At 41.5% G+C, this 25,644-nt stretch overlaps 1 protein-coding gene and 1 long non-coding RNA gene across 2 annotated transcripts in view; one reads left to right on the forward strand and one right to left on the reverse strand.

Moving 5' to 3' along the window:
* Positions 1-7,449, reverse strand: part of DAB1 (DAB adaptor protein 1) — a 643,380-nt gene extending 635,931 nt beyond the window's left edge. The window contains exons 1-4 of the mRNA XM_081867205.1: positions 7,224-7,449; positions 6,253-6,432; positions 1,050-1,177; positions 462-542 (exon numbers count right to left, since the gene is read on the reverse strand). The gene's annotated coding sequence lies outside the window, so the exon portion shown is untranslated. The remainder of the gene's footprint in view (positions 1-461; positions 543-1,049; positions 1,178-6,252; positions 6,433-7,223) is intronic.
* Positions 7,450-7,830: 381 nt separating this feature from the next.
* LOC309344683 lies at positions 7,831-24,820 on the forward strand. The gene is made up of 3 exons (XR_014157848.1): positions 7,831-7,974; positions 22,759-22,833; positions 24,557-24,820. It is a non-coding gene; the product is annotated as an uncharacterized lncRNA (long non-coding RNA).
* The last annotated feature ends 824 nt before the right edge of the window (positions 24,821-25,644 follow it).

The raw sequence follows: 25,644 nt of genomic DNA on the forward strand, positions 1-25,644 counted from the left end.
GCTAGCTTCACTGAGGTAGATTTTTATTTTTCAATAAATCACCGCAAATCTTTAGATAACAATTTTTACAGGCTAAAAGGGCTGGAGAGATAAATTTAAGTCACTGTGAAATGTCTCCCCATTTCCCTGACAGCACAACTTTTTAACGGGAAAAAGTAGGCATACCTCCACCAAAGGTACACAGTGCTCAGCTCTTGACTGCACTGTAATAAGATATGGAGGTTTTACAGTGCACCTAAGGTACGAGCTATTATTTCCTGAATCTGCAGTCCAAAAGAACTTTTTCAGTGATTTTCTCTCACCTCCTGCTCTGTAAGGGATACTTAACTTCACCCATTTTGTTTTTTCAGGGGGGATGCCTAACGTTTTAAAGGCACAAAATGTAACTAAGACAAATGTGTGTCAAAACATGTGGTACCTGCAAGTCTACCAAATCACAGACTGAGGGAGGCCACACTTACCTTTCCTCTGTGCTTTCAGTCGGAGCAAACGGTAATCCACACAAAACCCGAAGTTCCATTTGCTTTGATTTGCAGGGGAAACTGCAGAGCAGAAAAAGTGGGGTACACTCAGACACAGAGCTTTAAAGTGTAGACCTGTGGGCCTTGAAAGAGTGGGGCAAAAGGTGAGGATAAGCCCTGAGCACCTGTGAAGCTGAATTAGAGCACTGGTCCATCTGGGTTACCATTGTCTACCACCAGGGATGGGGAAACCTGTGATCCTCCAGTTGTTGTTGGACTACAGCTCTCATCACCCTCCACCTGCAAGGCCAGTTGTTAGGGATCATGCAAGTTGCAGTCCAACAACATCTTGGAGGCCACATGTTTCCCATCCCTGCCTACACTGACTGGCAGTGGCTCCTGGAGGCATCACTCTGGAGGCTTTCTCAACTCTGCCTAGCAATCATTGGGTTCTAAACCAACAGCTTGACATGACTTGCTCTGTGGAGAGATGGAGGCAAGGAGTGTTACCATTGCATACAAGGAGGGGAAGGGACATTAGGGTTCCGGCAGGCTGCAATGGGAGCCCAAGTGCAATGAAGTACTCACCTGTTTCAAAGTGGGCAAGATCTCAGATATTTGCAGTGACTTGAGAGCCTAAGGTTCAGGGTGGGCTGCAGGCCAAGGTTCTTCAAAGGTTCTTCAAATTTTCTACACTGTCAGATGCTCTCAGATTTCTAGAGGATAAGAATGCCTCTTGTCAACAACCAGGAGAAATGTGATGGCAGGATCATAAAATGCTGCCTCATACTGAGTCAGATCATTGGTCCATCTAGCTGCATATTGTTTATACTGACTGGCTGCAGCTCTCAGGACTTCAGACAGGAGACGTTTCCAGTTCTTTTGAAATTCTGAGGATGGAACTTGAGTCCTTCTGTATGCAGCTCAGATGCTCTACCACTGAACTACAGCCCTCTCCCTATACGTTCAGAGAATAAGCAGATCTGTCTGGGTAGTTAGTATGCAAGGTAGTTCTACAAAATGAATGTAGCTATGAAGGATGTGTTCCCTTGCAATGAGGGAGAAGTTTGTATGTTTGTCAGGACAGCCTTTTAGATAGGAGGTTAACTTTCACAGAATGTTCAGATTCCACCGAGGACAAGGAAGCCTAGAAATGCCTTTAAATCATGTCTTGAATTAAGATGCTTTCTTGACCCAGAGGCTGGTTTTTAGTGTTTGTAACATGGCATCTGCTTAGTATGAAACATGCAACACCTGTTTAATGAGACGAGTATGGAGTTGCATTGCCTCATGAATTCTAACTGTTTTCAACTTGCAATTATGCAAGGGAAATTTCCATAGCAACTTAGTTTCTTGACCTCCTGGACTGAATTCATAGGAGTGCGATCAACAGTAGCTTTGTCAGAAAATAGATTGGGAGACCATCTGTTGAAGCAACTGACTACCCCATCTGGCCAGCGGCTGCCTTACTACCCTTTCCATTCCCTCGGGCTAGAGACCTGGAAAAGGAGGGATGTATACATTTGGCTCCTTTGAACCACCTGATGACAGCAAAAACTAGAGTGGACATTTAACGGCTCTGGAGGATGAAGTGAGCATGTTCTCCCTCAGGCTTGCATTAATGAGATAAGGCAGGGAGTGAAATTAGAAAATATAATCATGCATTGCCTCATAGTTTGCAATTACAGCTACAAGATTTGGCAACGTAACATATTCAAATAATAAATAAAAATTCTGGAGGGTGTAAAGATGCTGTGTGTACACAGAACCATATATTCCTTAGTGGGTCAGTTAGCAGGACTGGGGTGATGGTCATTACCTTGCTTCTGTTATTATGATGAAGAAGCTGTCCAACAATGCTATACCTTGTTATGAGGTGCACAAGCCAGAACTCCTTTGATTTCCAAAAGCTTTTATACTGTTTACTGTAACCATCAATCCTCTCTATTCTCAGAATTAGATGGCTTTGTTGGATATATCCAAGTTATGAGCTCAACCACGGCCATACAATAGCCCCTTTACAGGCAACCACTTCAAAAGATGAAGAAGGATTGTCAGATTGACATCCCCAGATATAAGGGCCACTGCAAAGTATAACCCTGGAGCTTCAGCCTCTGCTTGATGTAGTGCTGAGGAGTTGGTTTGTTCAATAATAAAGGCTATCCATTACTTCTATGGAGCCGTAATGTTTGGGAAGGGGGGCATTCCTTTAAAACAAAGGGTTGTCTGGTAATAGGCAGTAGAAGTAATGTCCAAGCATATACTGCAGAAAATAAAAAGGTATACAAAAGAAAAGAATGGCATTTAAATGCATCCAAGAGCTATTGTGTTTTTGCTTGTGTGTTGCTGTGCTCCCCGCCCCACAGCCATCTGTCTTAACTTTCTGTATATTTTCATCTGTTCATCATTAAGCCTGAGACCTTAAAGTGTTTTCTGTAGTGAAAGGCAACACCCACACCACACCACCTTGTTTCCCAGTCGCTATCAGAAATAATTAAGGGAATTAATATCAAATCAGGGAAGCCATTTTATGTAGCTGAAGAAATAATCCAGCCCCTAAATTAGGTCTGGTGTGGATCAGCCTCCGGACTCACTTCTTTCCATTCCCAAAGTTACTGGAATAAAACATGAGTAAGGGAAAGCCAGTAGGAGGTTCCACAGTGAAACCTTTGTTAGGTTCTAAATGTCGATATGATGCCATGTACCATATCTATTTTCTGTGGTTGGTTGACTGCTTTTGGGACTGAAGTGGTTTGCTCTGAAGTACTCAGCACATTGGTGGATTGCATAGAAGTTTGAACTGGCTGACTACAAAGTTTGCAAACAGCAATTGTCTATTTTTTTCTTGGATTCAGAAATCTGCATTGTTCATACGTTAAAACCAAGTACTTATGCATTTTGTTCTTTGTGGGCAATTGCTGTGTTGCTTTACACAAGTATGGTTCAAGAAAATTTGTTCATTTTAACTATTTGCAGGTTGTTACTATTATTTATTTAACTTATTAGTCACTTTGCATTAGCATCTCAAAGTAACTTATAAACTATAACATGCAAAAAACTAATTCAAAGCAAAGCATGATATGAGACAATTAAACTACAAAATGTCTTCACCTAGCACTGAAAAAATATCCTTGGAGAGAGCCTTCCATAGAGGAAATGGTTTAGAACTCAAACATACCAATAAAAACATGAGATGGAGATGAGTGCTGCAGAAAAGCATCTTATAGAATCATAGAATTGTAGAGCTGGAAGGGAGCCCAACTTACAATGCAGGATTCTCAACTAAGGCATCCAAGACGGATAGCCATCCAACCTGTGAACAACACTGTTGAACAGCTCTTATTGTCAGAAAGTTCTTCCTGATGTTTAGTTTTATTATGTTTTTATATTCTGCTAGAAGCCACCCACAGCAGCTGGCAAAACCCATCCAGATAGGCAGAGTATAAATAAAACAACAACAATAATTATGAATATCCTTTCTAGTAACATAATTCCCTTGGTTTGGGTCCTACCCTGTGGAGCAGGAGAAAACAAGCTTGCTCCATCTGCCATGTGGCAGCTTTTTAGATATTTGGAGGTGGCTATCATATCTCCTCCCTGTCTCCTCTTTTCCTGGCTACACTTAACCAACATCCTTAACTGTTCCTCATCAGACTTGTTTTCCAAATCATGTTGGTTGCCTTTCTCTGCACACATTCTAGCTTGTCAATATCATTCTTAAATAGTAGTGCCCAGAACTAGGCATAGTACTCCAGGTGTGGCCTGACCAAGGCAGAATAGAGTGAGACTATTACTTCCCTTGATCAGGACACTATACTTCTGTTGATGCAGCCTAGCATTAGGGTTTTTTTCCTGCTGCATCACAATGGTAAGCTTGTGGTCTATGAAGACCCTTAGATCCTTTTCTGGCAAGCCCAACTTATATTTGGGCAGCTGGTTCTTCCTGCCTAAGTATAGAACCTTACATATGTAACAGCTACAGTTTAAGACCATTTAATGAGAGGAAGCCAACTAAAATGCTCAGCACTCTGTTAAGGCACTCATAAGTGGAGGAGGAGCAGCAGTGTTCTCATGACAACATTCTCAAAATGAACAGATTGCTGCTCCCATGCACTCCAGTCTGACTTCCAGATTGCAGTGTTCCCAGCCTCAACAGGGTGCAAAGAAGGTCCTTTTCTCAGATGGCTCCCCCAGTGCATACCAACAAGGCACTGAAATTGCCAAAGCTATCGAGATTTCTTTACGGTAGCCAGTTATTGTACAGAAAGTTTGCTAAGATGCATTTCCACTAGAACAGCAAAGAAAATGTTTTCCTCTCAGAATTGCTTTGCACATTTCTGTTCCTGACAAGTATTAATAGAACCGCATGTGAATGTCTGTTTTGTTTTAGAATTAAATGTGCCAGAAAGCCAGTATTAGCTTCCCAGCAAGTCTCCACCCCCTCATCTGTATAATAAAGTTTATTATAAATTAAAATTTAACAAAGCTGATAAAATATATGTAAATTTATATAAAGCTATATCGTAATTCAATGATCCTAGATCTAAAACAAGTCAATAAAATAGTACAGTAAGTGAAGTGAGGTGTAAATATACAATCATACCACAGAAAACTCTTAGACATGAAAATATCCATACCTCACTTTCATAAAATAAATAAATGGTAAGCTTTAAAAAAAAAATCTCACTTTTCATCTACCACCCCTCTATCGCAGGTGTAGAAACTGTAGTTTGGAACAGATACTGTAGTTTGGAAAAGATACTAAGAGTTTTCTATTAGGAATTCTGTTCCAATTCTCTCCCCAGCAAAGAATTGCACATCATATACTGTATAAGCGAGCTACCTTTAAGCCAGTTAAAGCTTAGAGCCAAAAACAAAGAAGTGTAGTGGCCATGGATGGGTGGGGGACATAGGGATAGGCTGTTGTCCTCCATGACCAATGTTGCTCAGAAAGACTAAAAGGAAAGCAGTAGATCTGCTGAATTTATTGCAGACAGGAGTGGCTGCCTGGTATCACCTGACTGCCAGGTTCAGAAGATACTGGGAACTGGCTATATCCTCTCCTGAACTGTCTGCTGCAGTTCTTTCCTCTGAGCAGCAGTCACATTGGTACAGGAAATAAGAAATCACTTCCTAATGCCACCGTCCTTGGCAATACTAGCACTATTCATTTGGCAGTCTACTGCACCTTGGCAGTACTATGGCTGCTGCTTATATTATTAATTTTCCATGTATCAATGAATGCCAAGACGTCCAGGATACGACAACTGCAGTGCTGTAGTTGCTTTGTCCTAGATGTCTTGGCATAATTTCATTTATGGTAGTGCAGGAAATGAACAATATAAGCAGCAGACATAGTCAAATACATGTGCACAGCATGGTCAGTGCTTTTAATTTGAAATAATCAGCTGCCCGTTATAACCACACACAAGATGCTACTTAATGCTATACTATGTACTATTTAAAAAACAGCAGCTCAACATGACCTAGAGTCCCCTGGAACTCTTAAGTGCTTACCACCCCATCACAAACAAAGCCATACTGTCTGCCATTGCTTTTATTACTGCATAAACCCATTAGTTCCAAATATGTGGCTCCAGTAATGACAGTATACCGCCATGGATGCTGCAATACAATTGGGTTAAAATATTCATTACAATAAGTATTAAGCAACCTAAATTTAGTGCATCAAATAAGATTGGCAATTAGGGCTAATTTGAATGAAATACTTAATATACTGTGATTAATGTGTTCTCTGCATTTTTATTCAGTTAAAGTTAATGGAAATTACTTATGCTGATAAATAATTCCATCGAAGTGCTCTTAAACGTGGAGCATAACAGGTGTCGTCCATGTTCTTGCCACTGCTGTTGTCCTGGGGATGTGCTGTTAATTTGCCATTAGTAATTTATGCTGCATCTTCTTATCTTTGTATTATTCATTTTCTGCTTAAACATCAGGCAAGCAGTCCCTGCAGGGAAGAGATTAAAGACAGATACAAGTGAGGAAATATTTTTTTCTTGCCCCACCTTGCAGAACTCAACAAGAGAGCATGAAAGGGCACTTAACGCTGATTGACAGCAGCAAAGAGGGACTTCAGCCACTTCCTAAACATACTGTGCATTCATTAGCAGAGCCTAATTCAGAGATTCTTCTCTGAATGGTTTTACCTCATACGATACAGACTTGTGTGCTTAAGTTCCTAGGTGGTCACAGAAGTCAACGATTTTGAGCCACTCTAAGAGCTGCCAACTTTTTACTTGTGCCAGTGGGCACATCTGGGATTTTAAACAACTGCACTGGCTGCCAGGCACAAAATGGCGGCCATGTGGGTGTGCCACATGCCATGGCTGTTGTGGGGTGTGCCATGACACAAAATGGCTGCCACAAGCAAAAGAGCCCAAAAAAGAGAGAAGGTTCCAAAATAGTCCAGACATGCCCCCCTCCCCAACCATCAGCTACCCCATCGAAGGTGGGGGGAGGTAACTACACCACCACACTCATCCACAGCTGAGAGGGTGAGGGTCCAATGCTTGCATCCAACAATACGAGAAAATGTTTAAGGTATGTTTAGGGTAAGGGTGGCTGAGCCAGTGCAAACAGGAACTGGGCAGGAAAAGATAATAGTCTCTCTCATGCATTGTGGATTTTTGAGGGAATATTTACCTATCATGGTCAATGCATGTTGTGGAGGGTGGGGTGATTTTTAAAAAAAAAAAAAAATCAATCCTTCTGTCAGACTGGGAATATCCCCTCCCTCACCCAGTTTAGGATATTCCACCATTCTTCAGCAGAGTTTCTTTTCTTTCAGCAAAGTAAGCCCATGTCAAACAAAGCTTTAATAATACAAATTGTAACACAGTATCATACTGTCTGAGAGAAACTAAAACAACATCATGAGGCAAGAATGACAGTTGGCCTCTCTAACTGAACACCCGAAGGGAGGGGCTGATTCCAGAGCACAACACAAAAGCCCCGCCCACCAGATGCCAGACGTTTTACTATTCAAATAAGGCCCCAGTGATTTTCTTACAATGCAGGAGGTACTACTGGCAGAGGTGGATTTAGGGCAGCACAACTGTTTCTGCTGCACTCGGTGCCATGCTTAGGGGGCTGCATGGTATCACAACTATGCCATCGTGAATTGAGCAGAGTGGAGGGTGGGGGGTGCCAAACTTTGGGCTTACATAGGATGCTGCTGAAATTTGAAAGACCAAAATCTGCCCCTGCCACTGGGCACACTGGCACCCACAGAAGCTATCACCGTGACCCCTGAATTACAATGAGAGTAACCAATTATCTATGTAAAACAGTTTCATATGATTGCATATGAATTTAGACATAAATTTAAGATGCTTGTCTTACCAAAGATTATTCTGGCTTTGCAGATTTCAGACATATTGTGCTCAGGATGAATCCTTCTAGCCACATATATTTGGCTGATTTCTTGCTTCCAAAATGAAATACAGGGAACTCTGAGATAAGCACACAGACACAAAGTCACGACAGCCAAGTGAATGCAATTTTTTTAATGACTGCTTAAGGTAAAAGCAGAACTTCTAAGTTTAAAAATAGTTAACACATCACAGTTGCCATAAATATGATGTTGGTTGGGAAGGGAGAAGCCATTAGCCTGATAGTGTCCTTCAAGGCTAGGCAGCAGATGGTTGGAAGAATCCTCTGGATTATCAAGTCTAGCTTTAGGGCTTCCTTTTCTCCTGAGATTCATTTAAGCCTTTTAAAAATATATTCACAGGATGTTTGACAGTCGATGACAGAATATGCTTTAATGTGGACAAATATCTAGGTTAAGAGACTGGTCTTCTTGTTACATAAAACAGCTGGGCAGATATTACACACACACACACACACACACACACACACACACACACACACTGAGAACAATATTAACACCATGACACTAATGTAAATCCCACAAATATGAAAAGAGGTTGTCTACCAAATTATTTTTGACTTATCAGTTTGTAGTCTGAAGGAAGCCCTTTTTATAACCTTTGCTATGAGACAGTGATGCAATACCCAATAGTCTTTGCTTTCTGCAGGACAAAGACCAATTAACCATTACCAAGTATGAGGTAGCCATTTTGTGAACAACCAAGCTAAAAAAAAAAGTGATTTTTTTAAAGTCAATGTGCAAGAATTCTCAAGGAAAATGTACAAGAACAATCTAAACATTTTAAAAAATGCATTTTCTTCTGAGAAGCAGGATGTAAATTAACTACCATTGCCTGGTAGACCGTTAGGAGTCATTTTTTCTCCCAAAGTCAGCAGTTTTCAGTGTACTAGCCATGCAAAGGTTTTCAGTGGAGCTAAGCATGCTGGGACCGCAGGGAACCTTTTAAAAATATAATCTGACTCCACATGACCATTTTGAAGAATAACCAGAAAACATGCCTTAGACGCTGACAGACCAAATGAACAGAGCAGCGCAGACTCAAGGTGCACAGTAGGGGAAATGTTTCTCACGCACTCCTACGTAAGTCACATAAAAGAAATCCCATAATTTTGGGAAATGCCTCACAAAAATGATTAAAATAAAAATGATTTTCAAATACAACTAAATTATGTCAATCTTAAATTTGTTCATTGATTTCCCTGGCCCCCTGGGTAGAAGGTGAATATATCCAAGTTGTTTATTTATCAAATGTTTGTTTAAAAAAAGCCAGCAAAAAGTCTACCTGCTACAGATCTTTACACTCCAAGTTTTTGCTGGCAAGTCAGTGCACTATAGTGAAACCTGCAGAACTATGGCCGCATCTGCACTATAAATTTAAGCAGACCCGGCCCACCCATGAGGCAAGCTGAAGCAGCTGCCTCGGGCACTGAAAGCCTCTGAGGCGATGCCCCCATGGGTGCCACCTCTGCCATTGGTGGAGGAGTGGCACTGGCACAAGCACTGACTTCAAGTGAAATCTCACCAAAATCTCACAAGGTCTCATGGAGTGTGTGAGAGATCTCAAGAGAAATCAGTACCGATGACTGTGTCATTTCTCTGCTGGTAGCACAGGCAGCGGGGCAGGCAGCAAAGTGCAGGGTGGCAGTGGCAAGGCAAGGCAGGGCAGGGCAGTACTTCCCGTTTTGCCTCAAGTAGCAAAATGGGATGAGCTGGCCCTACATTTAAAGCAGTATCGTATCACTTTAAACAGACATAGGCTCACCCCAAGGAATCTGGCAACTGTGGTTTGTCAAGGGTGCTGAGAGTTTTTAAGAGACCTATTCCCCTCAAAATGGCTTAACTATCAATCCCTTTTCTTCCGATGGAACTCTGTGAGCTGTAGCTCTATGAGGGGAATAGCAGTATCCTAACAACTCACAGCATCCTTAACTAATTATAGTTCATGAGGTTCTTTGGGAGAAGCCACAACTGTTACATTACCTACCTACCTGTTTCCAGGCCCAATCTAAGGTGCTGATGTTATTAACCTTTAAAGCCATAAACCATAATTTAACATTACAAGGATGAGCTCCCGTAAGTCACAGGCTTCACTATTTCTCCCCTCCTCCTCTGGCACAACATGTTCGCTTATGTTTTAGATTAATCACAGCTTGTTGTAAAGTTTGCACCTTGATAAACTTAACTATAGTGTTTTTAAACCAACTAACTGCAAACCATGGGTTATGAAGCTGACTTGCTTCAAGAAAACATAGGCAAAACTAACCACAGTTTAGGGTTTAGATATAACACTGAACTGAGGCTAATGTAAGGCAGAAGCAGAAGCTTCCAATGCCTTGTGAAGGAAGGAGCATGGAAGCCCAAGGCTTGCTGCAGGTAAACCACAAAATGCTAAGCCATGGTTTAGCATTATGTTCAAATGTGTATATTTTTACAAACAACAGAAATGCTTTATTGAGAGAGATGGACAGTGCCCTGTCATTTTGGCCCAGAATTCTGTTAAATAATATTCCATTTCATGCCACTGTGTGTGGAGGGGGTGGGGAGAAGACATATGGAAGGAATCTGGAAAATCCAGGTGTAAGCCCCCCTCCCCACATTGTTGATGGGTCATGTCATTTCACAGACAATAGCAATAATAGTGATGATGTTCTAGCTTCCTATTTGGGACCTTTTGTATTTTCCCAGCATGTTCTACCAGGGGCATGAGCCTGCTGGGTGACCTTCCTCAGAAGAAATTGACAAGGACAGATCCCACAATTATTAACCTTTCCACTTGTTTCCATAGTTTATTGTGACAAGACAATGCAATAAGCTTGAAGGTAATCAAAAAGCAATTTTGTAGTAGTGAGCTCAAAATGACAAACCTTCCCTTTTCTAAATAAATCACCATTATTCCCACATGGCTCATGCTTGACAAGTTTGTTTCCTTAGTAACAGAGTACTTAAACAGGGGCTAGGTACATCTGCATTATCTCTTTAACCGTAGATGTGGAAAAGGAGGCAATTGGTCAATCTCTCTCCCTCCCTCCCTCCCTTTCTCTCTTTCTCTTTTTTTGGAACTGTAACGAATGAATCTGTCAGCCTTGCAAGACAATGGGATGGTTTTTAGCAAGACAAGTGCAACAGTCCCCAGATAGCCACTTGAGTGTTGAACAGTATTCATGTACTCCAAGGGCTTCTGCAAGAACACTGGCTAAACGGAGTTTAATACTCTCCAGTGTTTGCTCAATAGCTTGGCTGATGCTAAGGTCAGCTGTCTTATAAATTATGGAACAGATTAAGGCAGTTGGGGCTTACAGGAGGAAACTATGAGGCTATGCAGTAGGCAAAATGAAACACGGGGCATGTCTTGTTCAGATTCAGTGGGGAAAGGTAAGTATGTGTCTGCGGTGCTGATTTTGAACCTTCAACTACATCACTGAAAGCGTGGATTTACTTTCACTGTCATAGCACAGAGCATCGCCTCTTGTCGATACTACATGATCATTTTGGATGGTACTTGAAACATGGTGCTTGACCATATCAATAGCTCGTATGCTATAGCATACCCTCAAAGTGGTCAAACAACATTATAAAACAAAAGCTTTTGCAGATAGTATTGTCTTAACCATGGAACAACCTTTAGAAGGTATACTAGAATTATTAAAGGAAATAAATGAATTTGGAAAATTGGCAGGTTTTAAAATAAATAAAGATAAAACCAAAATGTTAGTTAAAAACATAGATAACCAAGTTAAAATGAAATTAGGGGACTTTACTGGCTGGAAAATAGAGGAAATGGTGATTTAGGAGTGTGGGTATCAACAAACAACCACAACATCTACAAAGATAACTATGTGAAAATGTGGGGGGGGGGATAAAGAGATTTAGATATATAATAATAATAATAATATAATAATAATTTATTATTTATACCCCGCCCATCTAGCTGGAGTCCCCACTCTCCCATGGGGAGTTTTTTTGGGGGTGCCTAGCCCTTGCACTCACCCCCAAAACCCTGGCAGCCTGGACCATGTTGTCTTTTAATCAAATGACACGGAGTGCGCTGCCATTTCCTTCACAGCAGACCGGAACCGCCAGAAGGCCCTCAGCACTGGACCTCAGTGTCCAGGCAGAACGATGGGGGTGGAGACATTCTTTCAGGTATACTGGACCAAGGCCATTTAGGGCTTTAAAGGTCAGCACCAACACTTTGAATTGTGCTCAGAAACGTACTGGGAGCCAGTGTAGGTCTTTCAAGACCGGTGTTATGTAGTCTTGATGGCTGCTCCCAGTCACCAGTCTAGCTGCCGCATTCTGAATTAGTTGTAGTTTCCAGGTCACTTTCAAAGGTAGCCCCACATAGAGCGCATTGCAGTAGACCAAGTGAGAGATAACCAGAGCGTGCACCTCTCTGGCAAGACAGTCTGCAGGCAGGTAGGGTCTCAGCCTGCATACGAGATGGAGCTGATAAACAGCTGCCCTGGACACAGAATTGACCTGTGCCTCCATGGACAGCTGTGAGTCTCGAATGACTCCCAGGCTGCATACCTGATCCTTCAGGGGCACAGTTACCCCGTTCAGGACCAGGGAGTCCTCCACACCTGCCAACATCCTGTCCCCCCAAAACAGTACTTCTGTCTTGTCAGGATGGGGCAGAATGCAATTATTATTAATGGGGAGAATCTCAGTGATAAAAGTGAATATTCTCCCAAAAATGCTATTTTTAGTCCAAACAATCCCAATCCTTAATGATACACAATGCCTAAAAGATTGGAGAAAAGACCTGTCTAAGTTTATCTGGAGGGGATAGAAACCTAAGATAAAACATAGGATTCTTGTTGATATAAGACAGAGGAGGTTTTGCCCTCCCAGATTTGGAATTGTACTGTAGTTTGAAGCTGCCTGCCTGTGTTGGATAAAAGACTGGATTTGCTAGAAAACACACAGTTGCTTGATTTGGAGGGTCATGATGCCAAACACGGCTGGCATGCCTATATTTGGTATAGCAAAGTGGGAATATGTAAAAGCTTCGCCAACCATGTTATTAGAAAAAACTTAATTAGAGTGTGGGAAAATACAAAATTTTATTAGAAAATAAAACATCATGGTGGTTATCCCCAATAGAAGCTGAGACAAGGAAAAATAGTAAAATGAGTTATAACTTGGGTACCTATCATGATTTGTTAGACTTCTCAGAAGGAGAACCAGAAATTGGGGGGCGGGGTGAAGAGATTAAAGAACATGGCTAAACTATCATCAAATCAAATCAAAATTTCAGGTAGATAAGAAATTGAGATTTGCAGAAAAACCATCATAATTCAAAAAAGGAATATTAAGATATGGAGTTAAAATTTATCTAAAATATATAGGATTGGGAAACTAAAGAAGAACTCAGGAAATCATCTATGATCAAATGGGCACAAGATGTGGGTCATAATATTGATCTGAACCTGTGGGAACATTTGTGGAAAATAAATTTAAAATTCACTGCTAGTTATGCGTTAAAAGAGAACCATTTAAAAATGATCCACAGGTGGTCCTTGATGCCAAGTAAACTAGCTAAAATGTTTAGAACTAAAAGTGAACCATGCTGGAAATGTAAAGAAACAATTGGTACATTTTATCACTCATGGTGGTCTTGTAGAATAATAAAAGAATTCTGGGAGATGGTCTATAACCAAGTTAAGAAATGTTTAAAAGAACAATTCCTAAAAACCAAGAAGCTTTCCTTTTGGGAATAACAACAAATTGGTTTCGCTTCCGAGTGGGACCGAGTTGCGCTTGGACCACCAGGTCCCACCCCCACCTCAGTGTGATGTGGGATGGAATCACTGTAAAAACAGTATGCTGTATCAAACAGTATAGCCCTTGCCTTTTAGAAAGGAATGGTGAGTTCTTTAAAGTGTAACGTGCATACCAAAAAAATAAATGCTGGACATGAATTTGTAGACTAAAATGCATAGGGCACAGTTGGCCTTCGTTGTAACTTTGTGGGTTATATGTAAAAAGACAAGTTATGGTATGTTTGCTTAAGAAAATATCATGCTTCTTTCATACCTAGGGATGCTCTCAGTTATTCCATTTCAGACATGTCCTGTCTTCTCCCACTGACTAGATCTTGTGCCTAGATATGAGAGTCAGTGCTTGCCGAATGGTCAGTTCCGAACAAGTGCTTCCCCCTGTCTCCCTGCAGTCTCCAGTGTCCCCTGAAAAACCTGCTCTAGAGGATTGGGGTAACCTCCAGCAGAACATGGAAGGCAGCACTGCTGCCTGTAGGAGGAGAGGAGGATCAGATCAAATCTCCTCTCTTCTCCTGCCAGTGGGAGTCCAGCTAAACTTTTACAATGTTATGATGCTATTGCAAATAACTGGATGAAAAGATTAACAAAATGCTGCTTGCAGAACAAAAGATAGAGGTTTCTGGCAGGAAAAGTGCTGACTCAGTAAACCGTGCATGTCTGCCAGAGTCTGACTCAACCTGGTATTATTGTTTTTATGGGCTAAATTCCTGTTGGAGACCCGCAGAGGGTCTAAGCAAGAACTCATTGACCTGGGGAGCAATTTCTACACTTCCAACAACCCTGGACAGTTATTTGCAAGCCTGGATGAAAGTGTAAAGTGCTTGGTTCCAAACATCCCTTGAGATGTCTACAAAACTAGTTTAGCAAAGCACGCTCTGATTTTTCAACAGTAGCTAAGGAGGGGTTGCAGAGATGAGAAGAAGGTGGCTTAAATTCAAAGAAGACATCTGGGCTACAGCTTGTGGTCATTGCTTTGCCATGAGGCTCTGGTTCGGACAATACACTAAGGGTTAGAATCATAGAACTGTAGAGCTGGAAGAGTCAGCTAGTCCAATGCATGAATCACAGCTATCCAGCTAAGCTCTACTCAGACAAGATCTATTGAAATTAATAATGCTAAATTAGTTATGTTTATTAACTCCAATGGGTCTACTCTGAGCATTGGATACAACTCATAGTCAGACCTTGGCTTAGGGCAATGTGACAGTAAAAAGGACCATCGAGGATCCAAGTTACTATACAGCATACATAGTTTGACTTACCATATCATGTGAACCAGCCCACTTACAGCACAGTGGCAACTGTGGTGTCGCCCCCATTCCCCTGCCACTGTGGATCATACCCCCTACATCTTAGGTGTGCCTTACACAGCCTGAAAGAAGGCGGGCATATTATACTGTCTCTTTGACCCAGTGGGAAGCTCCCCTCCTCTTGGAGGACGGGAGCAGGATATCTATAGTCAGAGGAAACAAAAATTTAAAAAAATCCTTCCAGTAGCACCTAAAAGACCAACTAAGTTTGTTATTGGTATGAGCTTTCGTGTTCATGCACACTTCTTCAGATACAGTGGTACCTCGGGTTAAGTACTTAATTCATTCCGGAGGTCCGTACTTAACCTGAAACTGGTCTTATCCTGAAGCACCACTTTAGCTAATGGGGCCTCCCGCTGCTGCTGCTGCCGCACCACCAGAGCACAATTTCTGTTCTCATCCTGAAGCAAAGTTCTTAACCTGAAGCACTATTTCTGGGTTAGCAGAGTCTGTAACCTGAAGCGTATGTAACCTGAGGTACCACTGTACACTGAAACAGAAGTCACCAGACCCTTATATATAGTGATAGGGTGGGGAGGGGTATTACTCAGAAGGGTGGTGAAAATGGGTGATTGGCTGATAGGTGTGGTAAACCTGTTGACGACTGTTAACGACTGCAATTGGTCTTACAGGAAAAAGCAAGGGGTGAGATGGCTAAAAATAGCTTTAACATGTATAATGAGATAAGAATCCAATGTCTCTATTCAGACCAGGTCTCTCCATGGTTTTAAGTTTGGTAACAAGTTGCAATTGCTCTGAATAGAGACATTGGATCTGGTGACTTCTGTTTCAGTGTATCTGAAGAAGTGTGCATGCACACGAAAGCTCATACCAATAACAAACTTAGTTGGTCTCTGAGGTGCTACTGGAGGGATTTTTTTATTTTGTTTCGACTACGGCAGACCAACACAGCTACCTACCTATAACTAGAGTCAGAGGGCTAGGGAATAAGCAAGTAGGACCCAGGTTGGGGCAGCTAGCTGTGCATACTTGCTTCAATATCCCTACTTGGGGATTTTAACTTTTTCTAATGCTCTACAAAATACCTTTGAGTGTTGTGAGACAGTTGGTCATCACCATTGACTGAACGCTGAGTATAAAGAGGTCAAATCAGCTTGAGGAATCTGAGTCTGAATTAGAAATAAAGCTTATACACATGTCCTAATCCCATGCCCTCTTCGTTTATCCTCTATCAATGCCATCTGATTAACTTGCATTGTTCATATTCATCCATGGCCATAATATGACCCTAGTTAGTGTTCACATCTGACTGTTTTATTATTTTGATCCATAATTTCTTTTTCACATCATGCAATAATACTCTCCAGGCAGCTCATTTGAAAGTGATTACTGTACTCTGTGGGCTATAAAACCCACCTGGCCTTATTACACAACCGAAGGTATGCTGGGTTAGCAATTGCCCATAAATGCAATGCCTATTGTGTCTAAACGCTTAATTATATTTTCCATTTTAATTCTGCAGCTCAGGTAGCATGGGCAAACCATTCTCCCCAGGAACATACTTTGGATTTTCTCTCTCCCCCTCCCACCTTTTTTATGGCAAGTGCTTCTTTCTAGTTTGTCAGCCAACTTGTCCATTGGCTTGTCTGAAGATAGGAAAATGCTGGATGCCACATGATCCAGAGTAGGACTGGTTAGTATGATCTTGTATTGGTGGGAGGAATTTTTGTCAATGTGCTAGTTCTTTTTAAAATGTTTATACCCAGTGCTTTTTTCGGGGGGGGATGCAGGGGTACACATACCCCTAAACATTTTGTGAATCTAAGTTTGACCTCATTGAGGGGCAGTATTTCAATATGAGTAGGAAAGTGAGAGTACCCCTAAACATTTTTTTAGAAAAAATCACTTTTATGCCAGCTAATTGCTAGCATTGAATTTTAGTGTACACTGGTACCTCAGATTAAGAACTTAATTCGTTCCAGAGGTCCATTCTTAACCTGAAACTGTTTTTAACCTGAGGTACCACTTTAGCTAATGGGGCCTCCCGCTCCCACTGCACTGCCGCTGCGCGATTTCTGTTCTCATCCTAAAGCAAAGTTCTTAACCCGAGGTACTATTTCTGGGTTAGCGGAGTCTGTAACCTGAAGCATATGTAACCTGAAGCGTCTGTAACCCAAGGTACCACTGTATCTTTACTCCGAAGCACATGAAAATTAGCAATGCATGCAAGATGACGGCCCTGGAACACATCTGGAAGTAAAGTTGCAAACTCTTATTTCCAAAGACCCTCTTTTATTTTCCCCTTCCACATCATGAAGCCCCTCCCTTTCACATACACTCCTGTGAAATTCAAGATCCTATTTAAGATCAAATTTTTCCATGGGTTCAGAAGCATATTTGGTTCCAATGACTTCTCATAGTCCTTAACTCCACCACTCTCAAGGACACTGGGTATTGGGGTTCGTAAGATCTGATTTAGAAGGAGAGAGCTTACTGTTTTCAGGTATAGAAACCTCAAGCCCGCTTTTGGCGTCCAGATCTAAATCCATCTGTCCAACCATAGACTGTTCTATAGGGAACTGGGACTTTATAATATTCTCTTAGAAGCTACCCAGAGTAGCTGGGGTACAAGTAAGAAATGATTATTCTATTACATTCTCTATTTTATAGAGATATCATATTGTAATGCTATGTTCACCCACTTTATTTCCTCTCTCAGACTAAATTCTTTCATATCTTAAGGTATGAATGTATTAAGTTAAAGGTGCCCATGATTCCTACCAATGCCCATATGCTGTTCTGCATTAACTATTGGAATAATTAGTCAATATAAGCTTTCATTCTCATAATAAACTTTTGGAGCAAGTCTGTATGAGACTGGTTCTTGTATAAGATAAGGGACACAGTGAGAACAGTCTCTCCAAGGGAGATATCTCACTGCTCAGGGTAGTGTGTTCAAGGTATAAATATGCAATAATTGATTGTGACCCATTGGTTACAATGTCCCACTGATTTAATTGGAATTCAGCTTGGCATTCTCTGGAGTGCAATAATAGAGTTGGTTTAGCAAACAACCGGCCAGAATGAAAGCACTATCCTCCTGCCTGGCCCTTTCCAAGGTACTGCTAGTGGACAGAGGGGAGAATGAAGGGTTAACAAATCTATACTTTGTTTGCTTTGGTCCATTTGTGTCCATTTGTCATCCCAGTGTCAGCTTATACTCGGGTGTCTGTTTTCGAGCAAATGTAATTACAAAAGGAAAATAGGCTTGCCCATGTGAAGAATGACACAACAAAGAAACGAATTAAGTTCCAGTAATTGTACTACATGATGATTTCAATGTGTTCATTCAGAAGCTAAATACCATAACCATAAAGATTTTTCCCCCTCTTCCCATGGCCATCAAGGATGATTTCTTCTTTAATACCACTGTTGTCTCTCTACCAAACAGTTCCTTGGCACATGGACATTGCTTATTTATCTATACATCACCTTGCAACTCGTCAACACACCATCAATATTCATCAGACTGATCCCAGGCTGCTCTGCTTCTCTTTGTTTGCAGATCTTCCTTGGGACAGAGATCCTATAATCTATATCTCCTCCGGTAGCTTTCCCACCATTGCCTGCATAATTGAAAAGTCAATAACATACAATTTAGAAACCCATTTCGCTTAATCTACTAGAGGTTTGTGCTGGCAGATTGTGAATGTCACACTAATGGTGAGAAAAGGATTTTGCATAATTGTGAGCTCCAAAGCAAACAACATATTCCAAGCTTCCAAGACCTCATATGTGGCTTTTTATGGTGCTTAAAACATCTCTAGTATAACCTCTGTTGCTAATTTCTTTCAAGACTCCTTATACGACTGAGCATCACCTTAACTGTTAGTAGTAACTAAGCTATAGCTTTTCTGCTACATAGGAGAGTGGTACTATGATGAATCATACTAACATACCCTTGGTGTTAAGAAAAGAGTACCTCAGCCAAAACTCAGCCAAACTCAGCCAAAAAAGACTTAAATTTCCTCACCAGATCCATTCAGATGAATCTTAAGATTTTCTTGTTTGGACAGGCCTTTGCAACATTAATTTCCCTTCTAATCTGGTCAGAATTTATTGTGTCTTTTATGGAAGCCTTTGTTGGTTTTTATTTTATATGCTGTATTCAGCCTTTTTATTTATTTATTTATTTTATGACAGTGTGGCTTCTAAAAGCATTTAAAAATAATAATAAAATGGAAGAATTGTTATTTCCATTTTTACCATTTTGTGAAAGCAGAAATTCAGTACCTTGCAAGCGTTTTCACAGCCAACCATTTTCACTGTTCATGCCTCTTCCACACCAAAGATGGGTCTGTTGCACACAACAGTTCAAGAAGGACACTGACAAACTGGAACGTGTCCAGAGGAGGGCAACCAAAATGGTCAAAGGCCTGGAAACGATGCCTTATGAGGAACGGCTAAGGGAGCTGGGCATGTTTAGCCTGGAGAAGAGGAGGTTAAGGGGTGATATGATAGCCATGTTCAAATATATAAAAGGATGTCACATAGAGGAGGGAGAAAGGTTGTTTTCTGCTGCTCCAGAGAAGCAGACACGGAGCAATGGTTCCAAACTACAAGAAAGAAGATTCCACCTAAACATTAGGAAGAACTTCCTGACAGTAAGAGCTGTTCGACAGTGGAATTTGCTGCCAAGGAGCGTGGTGGAGTCTCCTTCTTTGGAGGTCTTAAGCAGAGGCTTGACAACCATATGTCAGGAGTGCTCTGATGGTGTTTCCTGCTTGGCAGGGGGTTGGACTTGATGGCCCTTGTGGTCTCTTCCAACTCTATGATTCTATGAACATCTGGAGGACTTTCCTTAAGACAGTTCATGGCCTGACCCTGCTATAGTCAATGAAATGTCCTCCAGTGATTTTCTCCACTTCTCCAACTGCTAAAGCTACAAAGATTATCTTGTGTGAATGGAGTGGACTCTGCCGTTCATTTGTAACAGGGCTCCTGCAATCCTGGTGGATCACATCGTATGAGTGAAATCCATTATGACTGTGTCAATTCCAGAGTTGTCCCATGGAAATAGCATGCCCTTTGCCTTCTTCTCCTTAACAAGAGAAAATAACTTCATTCCCCTCCCCCCCCCCAGTGAAGTGCTTCTTTTCATATGCATTATTTAATGTGTATTTGGCCAATTCATAATGCCCTGGTCATATCTCAGGTCAGCACTAAGAGAAGCATTAATGTTCACGCAGTAGCTACTTCTCTATCCCCAAAAGCTCTGGGTACTTACATTTTATAGCCCAATTAATTATTTTAGTTTAGAACAACTCCAATATTGTCTACGATGCTCCCCCAGAAGAAAAAGACAAATAAAATTCCCAATTACCCAGGATAGTATAGCACCTCTGACTATATATCATTATGAAGCCTTTAATACAAATGCTAGATTTTCATTAGCTAAAAGCCTATTTGTCCTTAATGAGCTGGTAAAGACCAAGGGCAACATTCTCTTTTGACTTGCACCAGCATCGTCTCATTATCCAAGGGCCTGCAAGATTAGAGGAGAGCAAGAAACGAGAGCAGTCCCAGCCCTCAAAGTTAGCACTTGTGAAGCAGTAGGATTTCCAGGTCCAGACCTTATGGCCCTGCACTCCTGGAAAACATAAATGCTCTTGAGGGATGCGCACCTGAGCAGCATAGAAAATGCTGAACATGGCATTACAGTATAGCATCATTGTTAGTACATGTATCGGCTTACACACCTTGTGGGGATTAGTACCAGTGACATCATAGTACTGCCGCTCATCATTAAGTTAAACCATTTTCTTGTGAGCACAAGGGACTGTCTTATACTTGATCAGGCAGGTCATTTATCCGTCAAGATCCCAGTTTCATTTAACCATTTCTACTTTTCTTTAACCATTCTGCATCAATTAATGCAGAAATAAATTGCATTGAAAATCATCAAAGGGGATAGAAAAAAATCAGTAGGGCATGCTTTATTGTAAATTTACTTTTACAGTTGCCAAGGGTTGTTTGAAAGTGCCCTTTCTATTATTCTACTGCTGGATAGCTCAGTTGGTTAGAGTGTGGTGTTGGTAGCACCAAGGTCGCAGGTTCGATCCTCGTACGGGACAGCTGCTTATTCCTGCATTGCAGGGGGTTGGACTAGATGATCCTCAGGATCCCTTCCATCTCTATGATTCTACAGTGATACCTTGGGTTACATACGCTTCAGGTTACATACGCTTCAGGTTACAGACTCTGCTAACCCAGAAATACTGCTTCAGGTTAAGAAATTTGCTTCAGCATAAGAACAGAAATCGGGCTCCAGTGGCGCGGCAGCAGCAGGAGGCCCCATTAGCTAAAGTGGTGCTTCAGGTTAAGAACAGTTTCAGGTTAAGAACGGACCTCTGGAACAAATTAAGTACTTAACCCGAGTTACCACTGTATATCTCTAACGGTCTGCACTCTGCAGCCTTTCCAGGTGCTCAGATCTCTCTCTCTCTCTCTCTCTCTCTCTCTCTCTCTCTCTGTGTGTGTGTGTGTGTGTGTGTGTGTTAGTTTTAAATAAACAAATAGAGAAGCGTTTTATTGAATGGTAAAATGAAGTATTACCCTTAAAAGCAAAACCAATGACTGCTGATCTTGGGTGCTGAGTAGCTACCCTCCTTGGCTTTCCACACTTCATTTCAAACCATCCTGAGGTAACTCGTTCCATGGGTTCCCTGCCCCCCACAACTCAGAAGTACAGCCAGCTAAGGAGGCTGTCAAGCATCAAGGAAATGTGAAATGGGAAGAAGAACACACACATACCATACTGAGTCACACAATGGGTTCATCTAGCTCGGTTTTATCTACACTGATGCAGGTGGCGCTGTGGTCAAAACCACTGAGCCTCTTGGGCTTGCCGTTGACAATTCAAATCCCCGCAATGGGGTGAGCTCCCATTGCTCTGTCCCAGCTCCTGCCAACCTAGCAGTTCGAAAGCACGCCAGTGCAAGTAGATAAATAGGTACCACTGCAGCGGGAAGGTGAACGGCATTGCCATGCGCTCTGGTTTCCGTCACGGTGTTCCGTTGTGTCAGAAGTGGTTTAGTCATGCTGGCCACTTGACACAGAAAGCTGTCTGTGGACAAACGCCGGCTCCCTCAGCCAGATAGCAAGATGAGCACTGCACCCCATAGTCGCCTTTGGCTGGACTTAACCATCGAGGGGTCCTTTACCTTTTTGCCTTTGCACTGACTGGCAGCACTTTTCTAGTTTTCAGACAGGGGACATTCCCAGCCCTACCTAGAGATGGCAGGGATTGTACCTGGGACCTGCTGCATACAGGTAAGATGCTTTAACATTGAGCTGTAGCTATGCATGAGCAGCTGCTCAGGTGATGCCTGCCAGGTGTGGAATTTGTCTTCCATTGGCCCCAGCCAGCATAAGAAAGAACTGCGGGATTTGTAGTCTACAGCATGTGGAGTGTACCAGGTGCGCTACCTCTGGTTTGTAGATATATATTTTCCTGGTTTATCATTCCAAAAGCAATGCAGTAATATTAATCATACACGAGGCCCTTTGTAGAAGAAAGATGCAGATGGGAAATTAAGAAAGAGTGCCTGTGCCCTATCTTTATTCACGTCTCCCACATCACTTACAACAGCCAATCTAGGTGGCATCTGCTTTCCCTATTATCATTCCTGTTTGCCATCCTGACATGAAAAATAACAGAGAACGATACAAGTACATGCAAGGTCAGACACACAAGTTATATTTTAGAAAATGTACCAGTAACCTTCTCTGCACAGTAATTAGCTTTTTGTAACCTTTAATATAAGACAAAAATGCACATGGCTGAAAGGAAGGCTAATCAAAGGCGCAGGATTGAAAGCAAAGAGAATGAAGGCAGGCAGGTGAGTTTGTCTTACCACTCTTCAATCCTGACTCACACAGCAACAATTAATAATGATAATAAAACGTGCCCACGCAGGGCTTGTCAAATAATTCCACCAGGGACTTAAGCTATCAGATCTTGTTAAAAGCAGCATTAAACACTCACCTTTTCCAACACTGACTTAGCCATGGAAGCCACGCAGTATGTATGGAACATGCAAGGCAATACAAATAAACCAAGATACTTGCAAGCAGCCAAATATGAATAAATGGAGAGAGGAACAAGTTTAGCAGTGGATTAGAAAGCAGTTCAAGGGATATCTATCAATATATCTAGGATCAAAAGGTTTCACTTTAAGAAAAGAGTTAAGGCGCTTAAAAATTCACTCATGCTCCAAAAAGCACATAAATTGATTTTGAAAAACTAAGCAAAAAGGCATGCACTGGCTGAACACATGAAACACATTTACTTCTCACTAGGTATAAGGGAGCAATTCTACACAGTTTTCATTTTAAGGCAAACCTATGTAATTCGTACTTTCTGAAACAATGCATAAACTAAAATGCAGCCATTCTTCAAGATTCACACTTCTCTAAATCTTCCACTGCAGTTTATCAGGCAAATAATATGCAGAAAAATCCACATACTAAAGTCTGCAAAAATGCATATATAAATGAAAACAACATACAAAAAAATAGCACACTTGTGTTACTACGGGCCATGTGGCAACCAACATGTGGTTTCAGCACAACAGAAGACTTGTCACCCTTGGAAAATGAGAGAAGGCATAAAGATGGACCCGTGTGTACAGTGTTACCATAATAGCAGCATTAATAATAATAATAATAATAATAATAATAATAATAATAATAATTATAATTATAATTATATATAAACCTATACCCACAGATGTCAGGCCGGTTATAGCTGCCCAGAAGATATTAACTATTGGGCATGCCTTCCAGAGGAGACAGCAGGTTCCTAGAGCCCCACAAAAAACCCCAATGTTTTTAATTCAAATAGTGCAGACTGCTTTAAGAACACAATAACACAACGCTCCTAGGTTTACAGAGATATGATTTGAAAGCCATGGAACTAGCCCAGCATTTTTTGGGGGGGTGCACCAGTCTCACATCCATATTTTGATATAGCTCACTTTGAAAAAATGCAGACAGGATGGCAGGGAACTATAATTTCTTTGTGAAAGCTCCTAAATCTTCATGGCTTGCTGTTAGAGGGCTGACATTTACTGTTTTGGAAGTGCTTGCTGTTTCCATGGCATTATAGATGCTGTAGGGCACTGCAAGAGCTATGTATCCCACATACATATACAAGGAAGCTGGAGGCAATCCTTTGTTGAAATCTGGGCATTTTCTGGGACCCAGCAGAGTAAAACTCAGGCTTTCTCTGTCGACTGCATCCCAAGGTCTGTTTTACCTTGCGTGTTTCTCCTTTGATTCCCCTTGCCACACTGGGCAATTTTAATCAATGCCAAACATTGCACAGAAGGCTGCTAAGTGAATATTGTCTCCCTGCTCCCCCTCCACAACCAGCATGCGTTGACTACAAGCAGTTTGGTGTGCCTTAGTAATCTGTCGTGAACCCATAAATAAGTCTTTTAAGTATTCTGTAACCAAATAATCCAAATTGACTGTACCAGGCTTTGCTATCAAGGTACACAAAAGGAAGGTTTACCTACTTCAGTTTGTTATAATATAACACATTCTGTTCCCAAGATTCAGGTTTTGAATTTATTGGTGTTGTTATTCTTGCTGTCCGAGAAATGGAGTATCAGAGGAGAACATACAAACTGGTGGCAAGATCAAAAAGCACAAAACAAGAGCCACAAGAATGAGGGAGCTGTGTCTGACAAGCCTGGATTTACAGAAGCCATCCTGGTTTCTGATTTGAACCTGGAATGTCCCACTTTTCCTTAGGATGTCCCTATTTTCATCAGAGAAATGTTGGAGGGTGTGGAGTTATGCAACCCTTGGGCCAAAAAGGTAAGTAACTATACAGCCTTTAGAAGACAGCTGGAGGCACCCCTATATGGGGAAGTTTTTTAATGTTTAATGTTTCATTATGTTTTTATATATGTTGGAAGCCATCCAGAGGGCTGGAACAACCCAGTCAGATGGGTGGGGTTTATTATTATTATTATTATTATTATTATTATTATTATTATTATTATTAAATAGGACATCCTTATTTTCATCAGAGAAATGTTGGAGGGCATGTTTTCAATAGGATCCCATGACACTCCATCACTGCATTCCTCATGCCCATCACTATAGCAATGAAACTTGTAACCAAAAGACAGCTCTGTGTTGTTCCTCCAAGCACAAAAATACCGCACATGTTACTCTGGGGGAAAGCGATCTTTTTGAAAATGAAGTGCAACCTGGGTGGACTCAGAACAAAAACTGTGCATTTAATGCATTAGAAACTGATCATTCAGAAAGGCCCCCCCCCAATTTTTCGCGAAGCAGCACACAGCAGCACGCCCAGCCAACAAGCTCTCCCAAGAATGCAACGCTTTCGATTTTCCATTATGACTTGTGACATCGCTAAATTTTCAGGACAGTCAGATGGTGCCTCTCCTGAGAAGATGTCACTGCATCAAAAGGAAATGAGACTATTTAAATGCAAGGCTGTACACACACTGGTAAAATGTGAAAATGAAACTAAGTCAATGCATCTTCACAGGGAACACGGCATGATGTGCAAGAAGAATAAAAACAGTGTGACTGCATGTTACGCTGGACTTAAACAGCCCACCGTGTCGGCAATGTGTGAGAGGCATAACATACACCTTGAAGGTAATTCATTT

This window comes from Podarcis erhardii (assembly GCF_964252035.2).
Source record: "Podarcis erhardii genome assembly, chromosome: 6".
In the NCBI taxonomy this organism is placed as follows: Eukaryota; Metazoa; Chordata; class Lepidosauria; order Squamata; family Lacertidae; genus Podarcis; species Podarcis erhardii.